General features: G+C 50.5%; 1 protein-coding gene and 1 non-coding gene across 4 annotated transcripts in view; one reads left to right on the top strand and one right to left on the bottom strand.

The window, feature by feature from the left end:
* Positions 1-21,426, bottom strand: part of NOS1 (nitric oxide synthase 1) — a 193,179-nt gene that overhangs the window by 125,901 nt on the left and 45,852 nt on the right. The window lies entirely within an intron of this gene.
* Positions 11,156-11,228, top strand: TRNAE-CUC (transfer RNA glutamic acid (anticodon CUC)). Its single transcript has one exon. It is a non-coding gene; the product is annotated as a tRNA-Glu (tRNA).

Genomic DNA, 21,426 nt, shown 5'->3' with positions numbered 1-21,426 from the left:
TGACTCACTCCAGTTAGCTGGTGGTAAAAGCAGCTATTAGCACTGGTCCGTACTGACCTCAGAGTGAGGCTCTTCCTGCCTCCCCACCGCCGCCTTGTGGAGAAAGAGGGAGTGAAGATGTTGCTGTTTTTCCGGGTGGCAGGGGAGCGTCTGGCGTTTGGAGGCCCTTCTTGCTTGTGCCAGAGGGCTTCAAAAACTGGTGCTTTTAAGCCACGTGGTGGCCCTCGAACTGTGCAGAGGGACTGCCCCCCCAGACGCTCCTCAGGTGTGGTACCCTGGGAAGTCTTTCCTTTTCCTAGGCTGCTTGGGGCTTTCCCTCTAAACTGATTCCTCAGGACCTCCTTGGTGTCAAGGGAGATGTTGATACGCTTCTCTCCCTTCACCCACAACCCCGCCCAGAGCACTGTAGTGCTCAAAGGCCGAGACCTAACCAGGGGTCAGCCCAGAGCAAGCTCTCCATAAATGGTCACCATGATAACGATTATTCTTGGATCTTCTCTTGGGCCCACACCCTCCACCCCTCTGTGCTCGGCAGGTGGGTAAAAGTCTTCTCCCGGCTGAAGAGAGGGCCGTCCCCTTTACCTGCTCTCTGCCCCTCTGGACCCTAACCAGTCGCCACCCCAGCAGCTTAGAGGTGAGCCTTGGGGAGCAGAGGGCTCTGGGGTGGCCAAGGGGAGGAGAGGGAAGGAGGAGTTGGCCAGTGTGCTGCCACCAAGGGGGTAATACATTATCCAGGGCTAATGAAAACATAATTATCTTCTTTTGGCTGCAGAGAGGGTCTAATTTAATAGGCTGCGATCGAAAGGCATCTGCTGAATTCACCCAGCAGTGAAAACACTTGAAGGGCTGGGGCGGAGGGGGGGTGGGGGAGTGGGCAGAGCGCGGCTGGCTGGCAGAGCCCTGCAGCTGTGTCAAAGCGGTAGCTCTCCCAGGGGAGGGGAGCCTGGGGGCTGCAGGGCAGAAGCAGCAGAGAGGATGTGGCAGCTAACAGGTGCCCTCATTACAAGCTGGGGCTCCTTTCTTGCTCTTGAGCTTGGACCCGTCCTTTGCCTCTCTGAGGCTCAGCTTCCCCATCTGTAAAATAGGGCTAATCCTGACTCCCTCCCATTAATGGGGAGGAACAGATGAGAAATGAGAGAGGAGTCCTGGCGCCTACTCAGTAAATATTTAACGAAACCTCCCCACTCCCCTGCTGCTTTGCTGGGTCAGTTCTACTTAGCCTTCTGGTCTTAGCATAAACAGCCCCTCTTTGGAGAAGACCCTGCCCCTCCCCTTTCGTATCACAGCACACTCTAGAATGTTTGCTGGTTCACAGCTGGACTGCTACAGCTCCACAAAGGCACAGCAGGTCTGTCTCATTTGTCCCCGGAAGCCAGTGCTTCCCAAAACATGTTCCCTGGACCAGAGGATTCAGCATCTCCTGGGAATGTATTTGAAAGGCCTTGGGTCCCGTCCCAGACCTGCTGAACCAGATACTCAGATGTGGGCTGGGTGCTCTGTAATTTGCCCAAACTCTCTAAGTGGTCCTGATCCATACTCAAATAGGAGAACCTCTTCTTCAGCCCCAAACCCTCAAAAATGTTTGGTTGAATAAATGAATGAAGAGCTTGCTGGGATCCAGCTATGTAACAGCCTTACCTCCCTTATTAGCCATCAGCTGCATACCAATCCACCCAGGGGCCCTGATTCTGGAAGAGAATTCAGCTTTCAGGCCTGCTGCTGGGGTCTTGGCTGGGGAAGTTGCTCAGATGTGCTTGTGAAGGATTGTGCCTGGTGGTCAGTCTTGAAAAATTAGAGTGAGAAGCCCCGGCATTGCGGCAACCTTGGAGATGACTGTTCTCAACCCTGGTTTTTTACACAGGGAAGTCAAGGTCCAGGGAGGTCTGGCAGCTCATCCAAGGGCAAGAACCAGTTAGTGGCCCATCAGATTCCTGCCGTGGCTCCCAACTCAGAATCCCTGAGAAGGCTGGGATCCCTGAGAGTGTATCCCTAGAGGATCCCGGGATGGCAGGCCAGCAGAGCCAGGATACAGGAAACAGAATTGTCTAGGAGCCTGGAACCCCCGGAAGGTGTGAGGGTGTCACAGTCCCTGGGATGGCTGCTCTGGTCAGATACCCTGCAGACATTTGCAGGATTCTGAGAGGGAAGAGAGGAGGAGGAGCCCTTTAAGGCTTAAAGAGGCAGCCTGAGCATAAGACGCACTAGAGCATCTGACTCTCAGACTTGGCTTTGCCACTAGCCGGCTGTGTGAGTTTGAGCAAACCCCTTGGAATCTCTGGGTCTCAGAGGTGATCTTAACCCAAGGATAGTCAACTCCCTGGAATCATGCAAAATCAAGCAGAAGTGTATTTTTCTGGGGTAGAGGATTCATAGTATTAAGTGGTTTTTTAAAAGAAGGCTGAGAGCTGGAAAAGGTTAATTGGAACTGAATCAAATGATATCTCGGGGCGCTTTAATGGGCAGAAAAAGGAGATATCATTGCTGAGGAACCTGGTGGGGAAGTTTGCCCGACACCCTTTGCCCCACGCAGCCTATTTGGCAGAGAGGCAGTTCCCCAAATGACCGACAGATGGCGCTAAACCTTCACTGTAGCTTTCCTGTTCTCCCCAAGACCTGCCTGGCTTCTGTTTACTCAGCTTTGGGGACCAGGGGCCTGGGTCCCTGCTCTGCGGGGCTGACTTGAGTGGGATGAGAGGGCTGGGCCACCTCTGGGCTGTTTGTATCTCCTGGTTGCCACCCTGTCTTGCAAGCGTCTGTCCACAGAGGAGGCATGGAAAAGGATATGAGTGTAGGGGCATTAGTGCGTAGGGGAGGGGTGAGGGGAGGTCTCTGCCAGAGGAGACCACCTGAAAAATGGGAAGGGACCCTAAGTTTGGTGTTCATATCCCCTGCAACCCAAATATAGTCCCCCCTACACACCTGTGCTTCCCCGTTCCAATTCAACACATCCCAACTCTCAGAACCCTGTAAACCTGGAGCATCTGACGGTCTGTATGTGCACCTTGAAGCCAGTGCCACTGGGGAACAGAGGACGCTGGCTGGATCAGAGACAGCAGGGAGTGGTGGGGCCTGGGGCTAAATGGGAGGGAGTGCCCCCAACCAAAGGGCTTCACTTGCAAATGTTTCCAAAGCAACAGTTTCTACCAGACTAAACAGCTTTGGCCCACCTGTGGGAGAACTTTGAGCAAGAAAATGGACTTCAGCACCTGAGTGGAGGTGTTTGAATGCAAGGGAAGTCTTACTCAGAATAAAAAAAAAGCAGAGATCCTTAACCTGTCAGGTACACAAAAATTGCATGAGATGAGGGCTGCCGCTGCCTGGACTCTGCCTCCACAGAGTATGAATCTGTAGGTCTCAAGAGGTGGTATTTTTTTAAAGCAAACTCCTGGTGGAAGCTGAGGCAGGTGGCCTTCTGGCCCCATGTTGTCTACTCTGTGCCCGTCCGTCCACCCCAGTGAGCTGGGTGGGGCCTCATCCTCAGCCTGCAGGTACTCGGAGTTCAGTGACACAGCATCTTAGCAGCAATGACACCCCTTCCCCCATCAAGTGGCCCTCTCGTAATTCTCCTCCTCCGCACCATACTGCAGACATGCACGGAAAGGATGACATACCTGGGCTTATTTCTAAGTACTAAGGAAAATTCTGAGACCAGTCCCTGGGAGAGGGCAATGGGGAGGTGGTAGAGAGAGGGCAGGTGCAATTCCAGCTCGGTATTCCAGAAAGCTACCCAGAGTGGGGTCATGGTGCGTGACTTCTCGTCTACTGTGTGTGTGACCTTGGCCAAGGTGCCTCCCCTTTCTGGGTCTCAGTTTCCCCTCCTATAAAATTAAGGGGGTTGGACTAGGGCAGAGCTCCCTCCTGTGTTCCAGGACTTCCCTGGGGCTCTGCAGCAGTGTTTTGGGCGCTGGCAGTCACGCAAGTGGAGGGGCAAGGGTGCTGGGGACTCTTCGGCCATTCCTGAGTTGACCGGCTTCTGTTCTGACTATGCGTCTAGCTTCCTCCTTTAGCTTTCATTTGAAAAACAAGTGAGAGCAACAGGTCCAGAAGCTTTCTGCGGCATCTTCTATTGTCCATTTAATAGGCATTCATTATTGCCCCCTCTTTTTTGGTAGGCCATGGGCTGGGCCAACTGAGACCCCCGCCCCCAATCTAGGCAGGATTTCTGGCTCCTGGAACACTCAGTCCAGTGGGGGAAATCAGACAAACACCCAGCCCATCAGCGGTGACAAGCCAGCCTGCTGGTGAGCTGGCACCATGCCGACTATACCTCCCTGAACCCCAGAAAGGGATCCTGCTGGCTTTACTCTGACTTTTAAAGCCATAATGAGAGAACCCACTTCCTTCTCCCCAGCCTGACAGCCCAGAGTTTCATTAGCGTCTTGTATTTTGGCATTTGATTTATTCAAACTGACACTCAAGCAAACTGTCTTATACTCCTCTCTAATTGTGGGGAAGGGAAGAGTCTGCAAGTTTATGGTGTGATTTCAAAGCTTCAGAGTCAGTCTTGGGTTTTGCTTCTTGCTGGCTGTGTGACCTTAGGCAGGTTAATTACCCTTTCTGAGCCTTGGCTTTCTCCACTGTTAAAAATGGGGACAATGATAGTTCCTACCTGATAGGATTGTGCTGACTAGATGAGATTGTGCTTGTGAAGTCCTTAGCAAGCACAGTCTTTGGCACTCAGTACAAGCTCAATTAATTGTAGTTCCCCCTCCTTTTGAAACTATTATTATATTATATATTATATATATTATATTGTGTGTGGTTCGTATCTCTGTTTTGAGATCAGAAGCTCTTTGAGGGATTTGGGCTGTATCTGAATCCATTTTTGATGTTCTCCAATATACCTAACAGTTTGCTGGCACATTCTAGGCACTCAATAGCTGCTGCTGCTGCTGAGTCGCTTCAGTCGTGTCTGACTCTGTGCGACCCCATAGACAGCAGCCCCCCAGGCTCCCCCGTCCCTGGGATTCTCCAGGCAAGAACACTGGAGTGGGTTGCCATTTCCTTCTCCAACTCAATAGCTAGATTTATCTAATTGCATGGAGGAATCAGGAGAAATTCTCTGTTACAGTGGTTCTCAAAATCGTATCCTCAGACCAGCAGTGTGAGCATCACCTGGGAGCTAGAAATGCAGATTTTCTGGACCCATCTCAGACTCACTGACTCAGCAGCTCTGGGAGGTTGTGAGGTGGGGGTGGCGGTCTGGCACTTTGGGTTTTTACAAGCCTCTAGAAATTCTGATGCATTTTTAAGTTTGAGAATCACCTTTCTACACTAATGACTTTCAAACTTGTTTTGAATCTTAGCAATATTAAAAAAAAAGTTCCAAATGAAATCATATTCAAAAGTCAAGATATAATAGGTGAAAGAGAAGCTACTTAGGAATCATGGGTTAAGGCAAGACTCCTGCCTGCCTATCCTCCTAGGAGTCCTCAAACACTTAAGACTTCTGGAAATAGAGTTGAAAAAGTATGGCCTTATGATTTTTCATCCTCCTCCTCCTCACCTACCCGCCCATCTATCCACCCACTCATGCATCCATTTGTACACTCAGTATCACTTAGCACCTACTACATTTCACCATTTCAATATGTTACCTCTCACCTACTTGGTAAGTGGCAGAGCCAGGATTTGAACCCAGCAAGACTGGCTCCAAGGTCTATGCAATTAACCATTACATGATGGTTGCTGATACTGAGAAAGAAATGGGAAGAAGGAGCAGTTCAGGGCTTAGAAAGATAGGCTAGCAACTGACAAATAAGATAAACATCACTTCTTCAAGATCACCATGGTTACCATTTCCAGAGTGCTTCCTATGGGCCAAGCTAACCCTCCTTCATCTTCACAGCCACCTGGCAAATTGGATGTTACTGGCCTATTTTCTGGGGAAACTGAGGCACCGAGAGGTTGAATTACTTGCTCAAGGACACACAGCTAAGCAGTGGCAACCCCAGAATTTGAACCTAAGTTTCTTGGACTCCAACCCTCAGGTTCTTAAGGGGATTAAAAGGGTGAAGGGGAAGCCTTAGAAAGTTGGAGTGACCTCAGGGCAAGGGAGTCTGTTGACTGGGTTTGGGGACAAGGTTGGGCTGGCCCAGCCTTGGAGCCAAAGAGAAGACAGACAAAGAGGATGATCAAGAAAATCTGGGCCCTTCCTGAACTTTCTAGCCCAGAGTATCCACATCACAGTTGTATCCCGCCAGCTCACGTTATGAAAAAGTGTGTGGGCCCTGGAGCCAGGTGGTGGTGGGTTAGTCGCTCAGTCGTGTCCAACTCTTGCGACCCCATCGACTGTAGCCCACCAGGCTCCTCCACCCATGGGATTCTCCAGGCAGGAATACTGGAATGGGTTGCCATTTCCTTCTCCAGGGGATCTTCCCAACCCAGGAACTGAACCTGGATCTCCTGCACTGCAGGCAGATTCTTTATCAACTGAGCTATAAGGGAAGTCAAATGAGACTGGGCCAAATCCTGGCTCTGTCTCTTGCCGGCTGTATGACCTTGGGCAAGTTACCTAACATCTCTGAGCCCCAGTAACTATTTGCCTTTCAAAACTTTGAAGATCATGTTAACAAACAAGGCACTTGGGTAGGTAGTAGGCCTTCAAATAATGCCCTATTGCCAAATGCCATTCACTGATCGACTCACTGAGTAAGCACTGACTGTAGCACCTCCTGTCAGTGCCCCAGCCAGATCACCTCGGTGTCCACCATTCACTCCCCTATGTGCTCACATCCCAACTCCCAGCTGTCAGTACCTGCAATGCTTTTGTAGAGGAAATAATGGGAAATTAACATCCCCCACCCCCCGGAGTGCCTTTACCCAATACCTGATAGGAGTTGGAAGACTTCAGCTCCCTTGACCCCCGAGGAGGGTAACTCTGAGATGCATGGTCTACACTGGCTCCCAGGTGCCCCTACAAGGCTCAGCTGTGGTTGCCTACAGTGGTAACTTACTAGACAGTGCCCACTTTCCTGGCTCCTCCCCTTCCCCATCCCACCTGCACTCTCTCCTCCTGAAGAAATTTCCTTGTACTCCAGCACCTCAGGTTCTGCTTCTGGGACACAAAAACTCAAACGAGACTAAGACGTTGATTGCACTCCTACTGTGTGCCTGCCAGGTGTGATCCTATGCCTAGATTAACCAGACAGGGTCCCTGCTGTCAGCACGCTGCCTACCGTCAGGCCATCAGAGAAACAGACAGAGGATAAAGAAGCCTGAAAAGACTGAGCTGCTTTCAGTGTATGAAGCCCCAGAATGTTCAGGCTTCTTTCTTAGAGCACATCCAAGAATCACAATTATTTTCCTCCAGTCTTTCCCTGATGACCCAATGAATAAGCATTTTGAGGCCAGAATCCACACCTTCTTGTTCATTTCCTACTCCCCTGCGAATTGCCTAGCCCAGGGCTTGGCATTCACTTATCTGATAAAAATTCAGTGACCCAGGGTATGTTCTATGTTGTGGGGATACAGCCAGCAGTAAGCAAAAGAGACCCATTCCTAGCCCTCACGGAGCTGACCGAATGCAAACAAGTAAAGTGGAGAAGGAGATGGCAACCCACTCCAGTATTCTTGCCTGGAGAATCCCATGGACAGAGGAGCCCGGGGGCTACAGTCCATAGGATCACCAAGAGTCGGACATGATTGAAGTGACTTAGCACAAACAAGTGAAGGCAAACATAAAAGCCCACACGTAGACAAAGACTGTAACGTCATTCTGTGATGCATACGGTGGCAGAGACAGCAGGGCGAGGAGACAGCGAGGGAGCTGGGGCAGGGAGAGGGTCTTGGAGGATGTGCAGACCACTGGTGCTCAGTAAAGGTTGCTGAACACAGGAAGTACAAGCCTTAGCTTTTGCGGTCAGTGAGTACCACCACAATGAGAAGAGCATCTTCAACACAGAAAACTGTTCCAAACACTTCAAACCCTTCTGACCCCTCTCTGAGTTGATGCCACAGGAAAGATTTCAATGACTTCACTCAGAAATCTGTTAGGTCCCCAACACAGACAAGTACTTGGGCCAATTAACACCCCTGAGAGGAAGGCAGCCTTGATGTTTGATCAATACGAGTAGGAGTGTGGCCAGAATCAATGAGGGGCTGTCTGAGGTCTTGGGAAACCGCACGGCACTGGAAGAGCAGGTTCTGAAACAGTTTCTGCAGGAAGTCTCATGACCACGAAGTGGCTAAAACCAGCAGCAGTGAACCCTCACTTCCTGCTCCCTTGGCACCGGGCACATTGCTAAGAGTATCATAAGGGCCACAGCCGTTGGAGGCTCACACAGACCCCGTTTGCTGCTGATGTTTATTCACTAAGTCATGTCCGAATCCTGGTGACCCCATGGACTACAGCCTGCCAGGTTCCTCTGTCCAAGGCATTTCCCAGGCAGGAATACTGGAGTGGGTTGCCATTTCCTTCTCCAGCGGATCTTTCTGACTCAGGGATTGAAAGCAAGTCTCCTGCATTGGCAGGCGGATTCTTTACTGTCTAAGCCACCAGGGAAGCTCAAAGACCCTGTTAGGTGGCTACTACCATAACCCCGTTTTCCAGGGGAGGAAATAGAGGATGAGAGGAGGTTAAGGAACTCGCTCAGGGTCACGCAATGACAATGCGGTCTGTTAAGTGCCACGAGGGGGGCTGCTAATGGGAGCATAGAGGAGGTGTGCCTACCCAGTCTGGGGTAAAGGAACTCCTATGCCTGTGGGTGTAATTTCTGAGTTGAGGTATGGAGAAGGTTCAAGTTGATGCAGCAATGGTGGGAGGTAAGGAGAGGGAGAAACTCGTTCCAGTAACATCCAATGCTTGAAAGTGAGGGCAAGTTCAGGAACCTCTGGGAGGTAGAGCTTTGCCAAAAGGTAGAATTAACCCCTTGCCTTATTTTGCGTGGTTCAGGGTTTAGCCGAGTGGACATCACATTTACAGAGCTGTGCTTTAATGCTAGGCTGGCTGGCACTCCCCAGAAGGGCTGTGTGGGTGGTGTGGGCATCTTAGGGGTGATTCTGGGGGATTCCCTACTCCTCCTTCAGGTGGTGAGGTTATCCTGTGCCCGTCTCCCTGGGCGCCATGGAGATCCTTGGGGTCAGTGATTGGACTCCACCATCCCAGCAAGATGAAGGCTCTTTGTGCTGATTCTTAGATTAGCTTGTGGAGTCCACAGAGGTGACGAGCGATTAGGGGTGAACACAGCATCTGATGAGGTTGTCAGCACGTGCTGCTGCCCATACCCAGGATGGCAGCCTCTCACCCGGGCCCTCTGAGGGTGCTGTGGACCACCTTGAGCAGCTTGATCAGTGGTCGTCTATGTATAGTCTCCAAGGCTCTGACTGTGCCCTCAAGCCCCAAATTGCTTGATGTGATCCTCTCTTTCCTTCTCTCTGACCATGCTCTAGTCCGAACTGCCATCTTCCTCATCTGGGACACTCCATCAGCCACAAGAGGCTTCCTGCCTGCTGTGATCCAGTCTCCCCACACAAATCAGAGTCACCTTTCCAAAACGCAAATGTGACTATGTCAAAGTCTCCAGTGCCCTCGAGTGCTTAAAGTCCAGATTCTCTAGCATTCCTCGGCTCATTAATTTTTCCATCCCACAAATGGTGATTGAGCAACACTGATTCTTCTGAGGTCTGATGAGGTATTAGCCTCTCCACTGACTTGGCTGTATTGCCCTTTTGGTAGGAGTGAGTCTTGTGAGGACATCTCTTGTTTTTGTGGGCCCAGTTTTCACTGACTGCCTCCCTTTCACATACAGTCCTGGAGCCCATGAGGCACAGCTGTTTAGCCTTTCCTCAAAATCTGAGCAACTTCACTTTCACTTTTCACTTTCATGCATTGGAGAAGGAAACAGCAACCCACTCCAGTTCTTGCCTGGAGAATCCCAGGACGGGGGAGGCTGGTGGGCTGCCGTCTATGGGGTCGCACAGAGTCGGACACGACTGAAGCGACTTAGCAGCAGCAGCAAAATCTTAGAGCTACCCTGAATTCCTCCAATACATTCCTTGTTTTTTGAAACCAAAGAAACCCTGATGGGTGGGGCCGCCTCTCCTCTTTCAGCCTTAAAGAGCTGTGAGCTGGCTGTAGTTTCCCCAGGTCCACCTGGACTCTTCTGTACTCTGCACGGTGCCCTTGGAGGCTGAACCAATCAGCCTAGTCCCTTGCATCCAGCTTGCAGGGGGATTCAGCCAATGGAAAGCATCACACAACAGTGTCCTCCTGGGCCCCTCCCTGAGGGCTAGAGGTGCAGTGGCTGTGCCCCTCTGTTAAAGGCAGTCTTTCACACACAGTTCCCTCCCCAGGTCCTGTTAATGGCCCCGTCCTCTTGCTCTTTGAGGCTCCCCCTAGTTCTAGGCTCCCCCCTAGTTCAAACCAATCAGTCCTAAAGGAAATCCACTCTGAATATTCATTGGAAGGACTGATGCGGAAGCTCCAATACTTTGGCCACCTGATGTGGAGAGCTGACTAATTAGGAAAGACCCTGATGTTGGGAAAGATTGAGGGCAGAAGGAGAAGGGGGCAACAGAGGATGAAATGGTAGGATGGCATCACGGACTCCATGGGCGTGAGTTTGAGCAAACTCCAGGAGATGGTGAAGGACGGGGAAACCGGGCATGCTGCAGTCCATGGGGTTGCAAAGAGTCGTATGTGACTTAGCAACCGAACAACAACAACTAGTTCTGGGTCTTGCACTGCCTCTTGCTGGTTCCCCTTGACCCTCCACAAATCTCCCCTCCACTTACATAGTTTATAAGCGTATCCTTTTCTTGCCAGGGCCTTGACTGTTTCAGGGGAGACATCTGCCACCATCTGTGCCTGCTTGTTAGAAACTGTGGAGTGTCTCCTGGGGTCCTGGGTGCATGGGGGGTTGGGTGGGGGATGGAAGGCCTGGGAGAAGACAAAGAGAAATCTCCTAAAGTACCCCTAAAATGGGAATGCCAAGAAGAGCTCCAGCTAGAACAAGCTCTGAGGTGTAAGTTCACCATTTCCTTGCTGTGTGACCTTGAGAAAAACCGCTTCCTGTCTCTGAGCCACATCTTCTCATCTGTGAAATGGGAAATGATAATAGAACTTCCTGCGTCGGGCGCTGCTGGAGGGTCAATGACATCAAGGTATTCATCCATTCATTCACTGACTCACTCAACAAATATGTATTGAGGGACTTCCCTGGTGGTCCAGTGGCGAAGACTCTGCTCTCTCAGTGCAGAGGGCCCAGGTTTGATCCCTGGTCAGGGAGCTAGATTGCACATGCCAGAATCAAAAGAACCTGTATGCCACAAGGAAGATCAAAGATCCCACGTGATGTAACTAACACCTGGTGCAATCAAATAAGTAAATAAAAGTAAATAGTAAAAAATGTATCGAGCCCCTGCTATGTGCCTGGCAATGTGCTGGGTGCTGGGGAGCCCAGTAGAGAGCACAGATACTGCTCTTACCCTCCAGCAGCTCCCAGCCTACGTGGAGAAAGGCATATAGACAAGGAGCCATACAACCAAATATCCAGTCGTTCACTGTGGACGTCCTTCCATGGGGGGGCCTGAATGGGACTGAGAAGTCTGCTCTGAGGAAATGGCTAGTGTGTGAGCTGAGTCTTGGAGTATGAGGAAGGCCAGCTGGAGGGTGAACCACGATAACAGATATGTCAGGGCAGAGGTGGCTGTTGGAGGAGCTGGGAGTGACGGGGGAACAGGCGATGAGGAAGAGGAGGTGTCAGAGATCAGGCTAATCAGAGCTTTGCCTCCCCCAGTGACAGGTCTGCATTTTATTCTGAGCATGAGAAGACATGGGTGGTGTGAATTATGGCTTGAAGGACCACTCTGGCTCTTGTATGAAGGACAGACTAGAGATGGGCCAGGGTGGAGTCAGGGAGACCAGAGGGGACTGTTGCAGTTGCCCAAATGAGACAGGATGGTGGCTTAGGCTGCAGAAGAGGCAGTGAAGGTGGAGGAAATGAGCTGAGGCAGAGATGGCCTGCTGGCCACCACAGAGCCACTTCCATAGCATATTGTTGTGGCTGGGAAGCAGCTCTCTTGCCAGAGACTGCACTTCCCAGTGCCCTTTGTGGCTGGATAAGGTCATGTGACTTGTTTTTACCAATGAAATGAGAGCAGAAGTGATGGCCTCACTTCTGAACTGAAGCAGTTAAGAGCAAGTGTGTCTTTTCCACCTTCTCTTTTCCTGTCCATTGGTTGGAAGCAAAAAGCCCTACAAAATGGAGGAGGCATAAGATGGGAGCCCCTTGGGTCCCTGAATCACTATCTGGACCCCTAAGTGGACTTTATTTGACCTATGTACACATTTCTCTTCTGCAGAGCCACTGAGATTGTGGAGTCTAACTGTTACAGTTAGACAAAGCAATGGGCAGACCAGCTAGGAGAAAGAACCAGCAGGACTTGGTGATGGATTGGATGAGCAAGAAGGAGGTCAAGAATAACTTCTATGTTTTGGTTTGAGCAATTGTGCAGAGGAAGTTAGTGTTTCCCGAGCTCAGGAAGATGAGAAAGATGGAAAAGAGTTTTCCGCCCCACCCCCTTCTTTCTTCCTTCCTTTTATTTCTTTGTAGGAGTGAAGAGTTAAGTTTAGAACATGATGTTTGCAATGTTTGGGAGACATTCGAATGGAGATATTAAGTAAAAAGTTAGATGTAAGAATTCAGAAGAGGTCTGAGCCAGTGATGTAGTTTGAGATTTGTTGTTTTGTAGACAGCGTTTGAAGTACATAGTAGGTCCTTGATAAACGTTCTCTGAATCGGAATGTGAGTCATGTCTTCTTCACTTCTACTCAGCTTTTGGAAGTCGACGAGCGCAAATCATCCCAAAGCAGTTAATGACCTCTATCCCCACCCCAACAGCAAGCTGAACAACCACCCACTCTGCTCTGCGCTCCTCTGCTCACTGAAGCAGAGTCCCTTTGAGCTCAGAAAAAGTTGAGAATCTAGCTATTCAAAGGCTGAATGAAGGTAATTCTGATGACGCTTGAAACTGCCTTCTGCTGTGTTGGGTAAAACACTCCTCTTTGATGCAATGAAATCACTTGTATCTCTGCCTTTTATGTCCTCAAGCAACTTCACCTAATGGGCTGGGGTATGAAAACAGTGTGAAAGAGCAAGGCTGGGCTTCACCTGCCTCCAGATGGGGCCACTTGTCTCTTCCCGGGTCTTTTATTCCCCAGGTTTTATAGCACCTGCTGCATAGGGAATGTCTTCTGGGCAGACTGGGGAGGCAGTTTGGAAGAAATATTTGGCAGAGCTGGTATTTTCGCCCAATGGCCTCTAACTTCAGGGAAGCAAAACAAATATAGTCACCCCTCAGCATCCATGGGGGATTGGTTCCAGGACACCACCCCCCACCCCCAGTGATCCCAGAATCCATGGATGTTCAAGTCCCTTATATACAATGGGGAAGCACAGTTGGCCTCTAGTATCTGTGGGGTCTGCATCTGTGGGTTTGGATTCTTGAACTCCAGGAACCAAGGACTGAAAATGCAGAACTGGTGATTGCAAAGCACTGGGATTGGCGGTTGGGCGTCTCTGCAGAACTGGACGTGGAGGGCTGATTGGACCTGCAGGGGCCCGCCAGTCGGACTCAAAGAAACCGGCCACATGGGGACTTGAAGAATTGGGGAGTACAGGCTCTCTCTAAAGGGATGGCTGCAATGGGGTTCCAGAGATTGTTGCCATGTGGAATGCAAGTCCAGTATTACTGGGTCTTCTGACTTCTCAAGAGATGCTTCAAATACAGATTTTATATGAAATCTGAATTTAAAATGCTGGCAACTAATTACATTTAAACAGTGTTTGTGGGCCAAACAAAGAACATGTGCTTGTGCATATGATGTCTTGAAACTAGCTTGCAGCCCTCAGGGACTTGTGGGGTGGATGTGTGCCTCTTTCCTAAGTAATTACCCGTGGGGGGGAAATATGTAATCATTTTGGAATTGCTATTGAACCAGTGCAAGTTCATCAACTCAGCTCTATAAATTGTGAACCGTAATTCGTGTGGGTGTGTGTATTTTTAAGCCCCTCTTCCCTGATAGCTCAGTTGGTAAAGAATCTGCCTGCAATGCAGGAGACCCCAGTTCAGTTCCTGGGTTGGGAAGATCCGCTGGAGAAGGGATAGGCTACCCACTCCAGTATCTTGGGCTTCCCTTGTGGTTCAGCTGGTAAAGAATCCACCTGCAATGTGAGACCTGGATTCGACCCTGGGTTGGGAAGATCCCCTGGAGAAGAGAAAGGCTACCACTCCAGTATTCTGGCCTGGAGAATTCCATGGGCTGTATAGTCCATGGGGTCACAAAGAGCCAGACATGACTGAGCGGCTTTCACTTCATTCCACTTCACTTAGGTGAGGTAAGCCTTTTAGGTTTTTCAGTAAGTGAGAAAGAAAATCAAGATGATGGTGATGGGGAGCAAACCAGACCTCGAGTGGGAGGGCTGTGTGTCTCGCTCGCTGCTGAATCCTCGGAACTGAGCAGGTGCTCAAAAATATTGTTGGATAAAGTAATGAATGGGAAGGGATGGGCGAATAAAAGTGGAAGCAACCACAGAATCAGGTTTGCATGTTTCAGAGCGTGGGAACCCTTAGCGGCCCAATGGTCCCCCAGGCCCCACATTTTAGTTCTGCTACATTTATTTATTTATTAGGTAAGTGCATGTGCTTGCCTACACTGGGGCTTAGTTGCTTAGCTGTGGTTTGTGGGGTCTTAGTTCCCTGACCAGGGATTGAACCTGGGCCCCCTGTGGAGGAAGCGTGGAGTCTTAGCTACCGGACCACTAGAGAAGCCCCAGGTCTGCTGCATTTCAGTGATCTTCTGAAGAGGTCACCTCTTGGGTGCTGTGCAGTGTATAATGATTGGTTCTTTCCTTCCTCCCTCATTCTCTCCCACCCCTCTACTGTCATAAGTATCAAAGAGAATCGGAGAATCAAGAGGACGCAGAGCCCCGTGTCCACACAAGCTTCACCCTACCATCCAATCCAGTTTTCTTACCGCAAGAAGAGTGACATCATCCTGTCACCCCCTAACTTCATCAGTGGCCTTCCATTGCCCTCAAGATAGAATGAACTACTAACTCCTATCAAGTGCATCTTCTGCCCAGTCCTCCTTCCCTGGCTCTCCCCTCCCCCACCTGATGACCTAGACTCCAGCCAAACACAGAGACTCACAGTTGTTAGCAGGGGCTCACCCCGGGCCTCTGCACAAGTGCTTTTTTATGCCTTTAAGACATTTCCACTCCCTCTTTACCTGGCTAAACCCTACTTCTCCTTCACATCTCAGCTGGGACCTCACTGCCCCTAGGAGGCCTCTCCTATCTCCTGACACTGGGCTACATGGCCCCCTCTGGGTTTCCTGAGTTCTCTGGGCTCCATTCCAGCACAGATCACACGACTCTTGGCTCCCCGCCTGCCATCTCTGTCTCTGTGTCATGTTCAGGGTTGACTGGCTTTCTGTTGCCTAACAGAGTTGCAGGAAAGACTTCTGAATGAATACCATCTCTTTCCCCTCTGCCCCCCGAGCCTGCAGGGCCCTGTGGATTATAAAGAGAGTTAATGGTCCTCCACAAGGTAGGGAGCGTGAGGTTACGGAAGGGGCCCCCTGTCCCCACAGCTCTAATCGACCACAGAGCAGGAACCCACACCAGTAGCAAGTCAGGGTCAAAAGAAAGCATTGTTCCCTTCTGGGGGGTCCTCAGGTAGAGACCTCACAAAGTCAGCAACACTTCTGGTGTCAAGGGAGTGTCCTATGGGACAAAAGACCTGGAAAGGGGTGTGTGTGTGTGTGTGTGTGTGTGTGTGTGTTACACCCCGGTACTTTGCAAGGGTCTCACATTCAGAGTCGTCAGCAGCATTGTCCCCAGGTGCTGGGTAAGAGGCTCTGTGGTGTAGTGGTTACTTCCTCTGACTGTGGTGTCCAGCTTCCTGGGTTTGAATATTGTCTCTACTATAATTTTATTTATATAATATCACCCAGCTGGGTGCCCTTGGTCAAGCCATTAAATTTCTCTGTGCCTCAGTTTCCCCCTCATGTAAAATTGTCTTGAAGAGGACAGTATTATGTGTTGGGGTCAGAATGGGCATTCGGTGCTATGAGGTCACTGAAGGGTTCAGTGCTGGGCTGGTGTGGGGTGTAGGAAGAGCTGGAGAAACCTCTGTGTTTGTTCTTGCTCTGCTTTGAGGACTGACATGAAGATGACTCTGCTCACCGCAAGGCCCGGCCTCCCCTCCCAGCTCTCCTGGAGACTCTCCAGGCAGCCCTGAGCAGGTTCCTTCTCCTTCCAAGGTCTCCCCAGCTGCTCAAGGAGTCTCCCGCCTTGGACGGATGGGCTGTGCCAAGCATTTGGGAAACAGCTGTTTGACCACATGGCCCAAGCCTACCCTTTTGGGGTGCAGATTAGAAGGCAGGTGGGTGGGAAATGGGTCTGAATCACCGCAGGCACTGACTAGTCTGTGGAAGCCCTGGATGACAGGGGTAAAGGGCCAGCAAACCAGGGGAGCCACAGGCAGGGTGACCGACGGTGCCGGTTTGCCTGGGACTGTCCTAGTTTTATCAGTGAACCTTCCACCTACTGGAAACTCCCTCGGCCCTGGGCACACTGGGACCATTGGTCACCCAAGCACATCAGACGCCCCCTAAGTGGGATCCTAACACTTCTTGGATACCGAGGTTGAGGGCAGATCGGGTGTGGCTACTGGGGAGCTGACAAGGACAACCCCAGCACCTCACCCCCGGTGTTGTGGGCTGCCAGCCTTTCTCTTCTTGCATAATTTCCCCCAGATGTCAGACACCCTATGAAATGAAAGCTGAGACTTTTCCAGCCACGGGGCCTGTTCAGGCTAGACCCTCTGCCTGGACCTGCCTTCCTCCCCTCCTTTCCTCCAGCAACAAAGGTTTATTGTATAGTACAGGGAACTATAGTCATTATCTTGTAATAACTTATTACGGAAAATAATTTTAAAAATAATGTATGTGCACAACTGAATCACCTTGCTATGTACCTTAAACATTGTAAGGCAACTATACATCAATAACAAATATATCTATATTAAAAAGAAAAGAAATCTTACTCATGGCTCAAGATCCAGGTCAACTCTCAGCCCCCATTTCCTCACCTGCTGGCTGGACAGCCGGGTTCCAGGCAGAGTGGTAGTCACCCCTCCCCTCACACGACCCCTCTGGGACCCTGTGAAAATCCCTCCAGCCTGCTGCTGGTGCCCACAGGCAAGGTGCTGGGACACCTCCATCTCCTCGTCCACACAACAGAAACGTAAGAGAAGCGACCTCTTAGGGGTACCAGGACACACACCTCCCTTCTCCCCTGGTCCTTTCCTCTCACCTACTTAAGAACTGGAAGCCCAGAGTGTGATTTGGTGAAGCCACTATGGAGAACAGTACGGAAGTTCCTCAAGAAATTAAAGAGTTGCCCTTTGATCCAGCAATCCCACTCCCGGGCATAGATCTGGACAAAACTATAATTCAAGAAGATACATGCACCCCAATGTTCATAGCGGCATTATTTACAACAGCCAAGATGTGGAAACAGCCTAAATATCCATCGACAGATGAATGGGCAAAGAAGATGTGGTGTGTATACACCGTGGAATACGACTCAGCCATCACAAAGAATGACATCATGCCGTTTGCAGCTACACGGATGGACCCAGAGGTGACCACACCAAGAAAAGTCAGAAAAAGACAAATACATGATGTTACTTATACACAGAATCTAAAATAAGGCACAAGCGAACCTATCGACAAAACAGAGAGACTCACAGACACAGATAACAGACTTGCGGTTGCCAAGGGGGGGGGGGGGGGGGAAGGATGGATCGGGAGTCAGGGATTAGCAGAGGCAACCTGTCACAGTATAGCCCAGGGAGCTCTAGTCAGTATTCTGTGATAAACCACGATGGAAAAGAACACGAAAAAGAATGTGTATATATGTGTAACTGAATTACTTTGCTGTGCAGAAGAAAATGGACAAACTGTAAATCAACTGTACTTCAAATGAAAAAAAAAAATAAAAAAGAACTGGGCTTACATATGTATCCATCCCAGGCTGGCCTTTAGCTCTCTGTACACACGTGATGTTTGATTGTTAAATCGCAGATTTCAAAAACCTCCTTTCAAAGGCCTTGAAAGAGCCTTTGGCAAGACAACTACAAGCACAGGGAACATCTGTCACGTGCTTACCACGGCCCTGTGATGTTCTAGGCTGCAGCTGCTTTGAATTCAGACATCGCTGCTGGTCTATCACGTGTTGACCACATGCCAGTCACGGCACAGAGTGCTCCACACCAGTAATTCTCAGCAGGGCTGAGTTGGACCCCAGGGGACTCGAGGCAACATCTGGAGACATTTTTGTTGCCACGACTGGGGGAGCGGTGCTACTGGCATCTAGTAGGTGGAGGTCTAGGACAATGCCTGATACCCTACAAAGCACAGGGCAGCCCCCTATCGCGAACAGTTATCCAGACCAATGTATCGACTGTGCCAAGGTCTGGAGACCCTGCTCCACCTGTGTGAGCTCTTATTTCATCCACCCGATGGCCATGGGACGTGGGTAAAACAGAGGAGGAAATGGAGACTCAGGTCCTGGCACATGCCCGGAGGAGTCAAGATGGGGCCCCCAGCAAATATGATGCCGAGTCCCATGCTCTTTTTGCCCCGGCCTGGGGGGAGCAGACTTGGAAGGGTGTGTAAAGATGGCAGGAGATGACGGGATGCTTGGCCGGAGTTGGGGGACCCTCCTGATTAGCTGAGTGCAGCCCTGTCTGAGGGTCACTAGAGGGTTGGCTTGGGGCAGAGTGGCTTGCCAGAGCCCAGAGCCGGCCCTTCGGGAATTCTCCCGGCTGGCCAGAGCCACCCCCAGATGGGAGGCCGAGTGGAACTTCATATCTGACCGTCTGCAGCCAGCAGCCCCCAAGCTTGGCAGGCAGCCCTCCCCGTGGATGAAAAGGGTCTGCTGGCAACACTGTATATCCTGCTGCTGCTGGTTCTAGAAGACCTGTCACTGAAGATACAGTACCTCACACACCACCCCGCATCACACACACACACAGACACACACACACACACAGACACACACAGACAACATACACACAGACACACACACACACACACACACACACACACGGCTTCAATCCCTTGGGTCCCGTGAGCTCTGATGGAGACTGAAACCATCCATCTCCCTGTCACACGCCTGCTCCTGCTTTTCCTTAGGAACCTGGTAGACACCAAGCTACAATAATGGGGATCTTGGTCCCCTACATCAAGCTGAAGGGAAAGCATCAACATTTCTGGGTGCAGCCAAGGACATTCATGACTGGCAAGGGCAGGGTGTCCTTTATCTGCCTCTGGCATGTCCTAAGCCACCAGAAAGGCCTGGTTGGTCCCCTCCCTCCTGTGAGCTGCCCGCCAGCACTTGACTCTCTTGATCCACTTCCGGGAAGATACAACCAGCTTTACACCTTGGGGACCCAGGGGTCCTGAGGCGTTACAGAATCATTCTAAAGAGGCACAGTTCTTAATCGCAGCGGGGTTTCCCGGCAATGGAAGGTTTCTGTCAGGCACCAGGCGCTGCAACCCACTGTCACCTTCAAGTCCTGAGGATGTCTCTGATACTGAACCCCATTTTCTGATGCTCAGAGAGGTGAGGGCTTTCTCCCAAGATCACAGAGCATGTGTGTGATTTCAGGGTTTTCTAGTAAGTTGAGAATTGTCACAGCGCATGCAGAAGGGTCCAGGGTAGAGCTGGCATACGGGAGACACCCCAGACCAGCCCATGTCCCTGGGGGGGCTCGGGAAGCCCTGTGCAACAAGCGACAAGGGTTGTTCCTCACTAGGCTTGCACCTGGCTGCCTCCCAGGTGTCGGGGGCATGCTCTTCTTTTGTGGTGGTTGAAACACACACACTTGCCATCGATGACTCTTTTGATCAAAGCCTTCTTTAGAAATAGGGCCATGACCCACTTTGTAGCGATTACACATCTGAGAAAGGTCCCAGCTCCTGAAGTTGCATCTTTTGTGCCCTCGCCCTGTCCAGAAGTTGCATTCTTCCCTGCTGGTTTACTTGATTAGCCAGGTCTGAGCCCAGCACAGGGACACCAGCATGAGGGCAGCACACCTCTGCCTGGCACATCCCGTGTGCTGAGGAGAGATGGTGTTAGCTTGGTACCCACTCTCTGAGGGGTGCTTTGCAGCCTCATGCCTTCTCATCCTCTCAGTGGTCCTGCGAGGTTGGATTACCATCACTTCCTCTTTGAGGGCTAGCAGCTGGGGCTTCCAGGGGTTTGTGGTTTGCTCAAAGTCCTGCAGTCAGACGGTGGCCAAAGTAGGGCAAGGAACCAGGCCTGGGCTGGGGCGTGTGTCCCCATCCCTGTGGGTCTGAGCTTGGGAAGCCTGCCCTGCTGCCCTGATAGGGTCAGGAAGGGATGAGATCATTCTCTTGGCCTTCTGGGTTCTACCACCTTTTGAAGTTCAAGGCAGTTTCTTCACCAATGGGACCAGCTCTACACTCTTGCTTTTAACCTGAGCAAACAAGGCTGGCTAGCTGGCCACAATTCTCCAGTAACTTTCAAGTATCCAACACAACCAAGCCAGATAGGCTAAAGAGTTTCCTTCTGCTGACCCGGGCAAGGAAATCATATTATCGAATTACGGTTCATTTGCAAACTTCCCTTGACCAGCCAGTAGGCTGGCTTCCTGACCCCATTAATCAGATAGTCAACTTCCCTGTTCAGGGTGGCCCAGTCGGTCTGAGGCTGGTCCCAAAGGACAGTGGCCTGACCTTTGTGGAGTGAGAGGTCAATGATCGAAACATGGCTCAGATTCCCGTGGCTCATTTCAGTTTCTGGGAGAGTTACCTAACTCCTCAGAGTCTCAAATTTCTCACTCATAAAATAGGGATGGTAACAGTATTTGGCTGTCTGGGGAGACCTTACAAATAGCTATGAAAAGAAGAGAAGTGAAAAGCAAAGGAGAAAAGGAAAGATAGAAGCATCTGAATGCAGAGTTCCAGAGAATAGCAAGAAGAGATAAGAAAGCCTTCTTCAGCAATCAATGCAAAGAAATAGAGGAAAACAACAGAATGGGAAAGACTAGAGATCTCTTCAAGAAAATTAAAGATACCAAGGGAACATTTCATGCAAAGATGGGCTTGATAGAGGACAGAAATGGTCTGGACCTAACAGAAGCAGAAGATATTAAGAAGGGGTGGCAAGAATACACAGAAGAACTGTACAAAAAAGATCTTCATGACCAAGATAATCATGATGGTATGATCACTCACCTAGAGCCAGACATCCTGGAGTGTGAAGTCAAGTGGGCCTTAGAAAGCATCACTACGAACAAAGCTAGTGGAGGTGATGGAATTCCAGTGGAGCTATTTCAAATCCTGAAAGATGATGCTGCACTCAATATGCCAGCACATTTGGAAAACTC

The sequence above is a fragment of the Ovis aries genome, chromosome 17, assembly GCF_016772045.2.
Source record: "Ovis aries strain OAR_USU_Benz2616 breed Rambouillet chromosome 17, ARS-UI_Ramb_v3.0, whole genome shotgun sequence".
Taxonomy (NCBI): domain Eukaryota; kingdom Metazoa; phylum Chordata; class Mammalia; order Artiodactyla; family Bovidae; genus Ovis; species Ovis aries.
The sequence above is the reverse complement of the archived record's forward strand: the minus strand, read 5'-3'. Positions and strand labels throughout refer to the sequence as shown.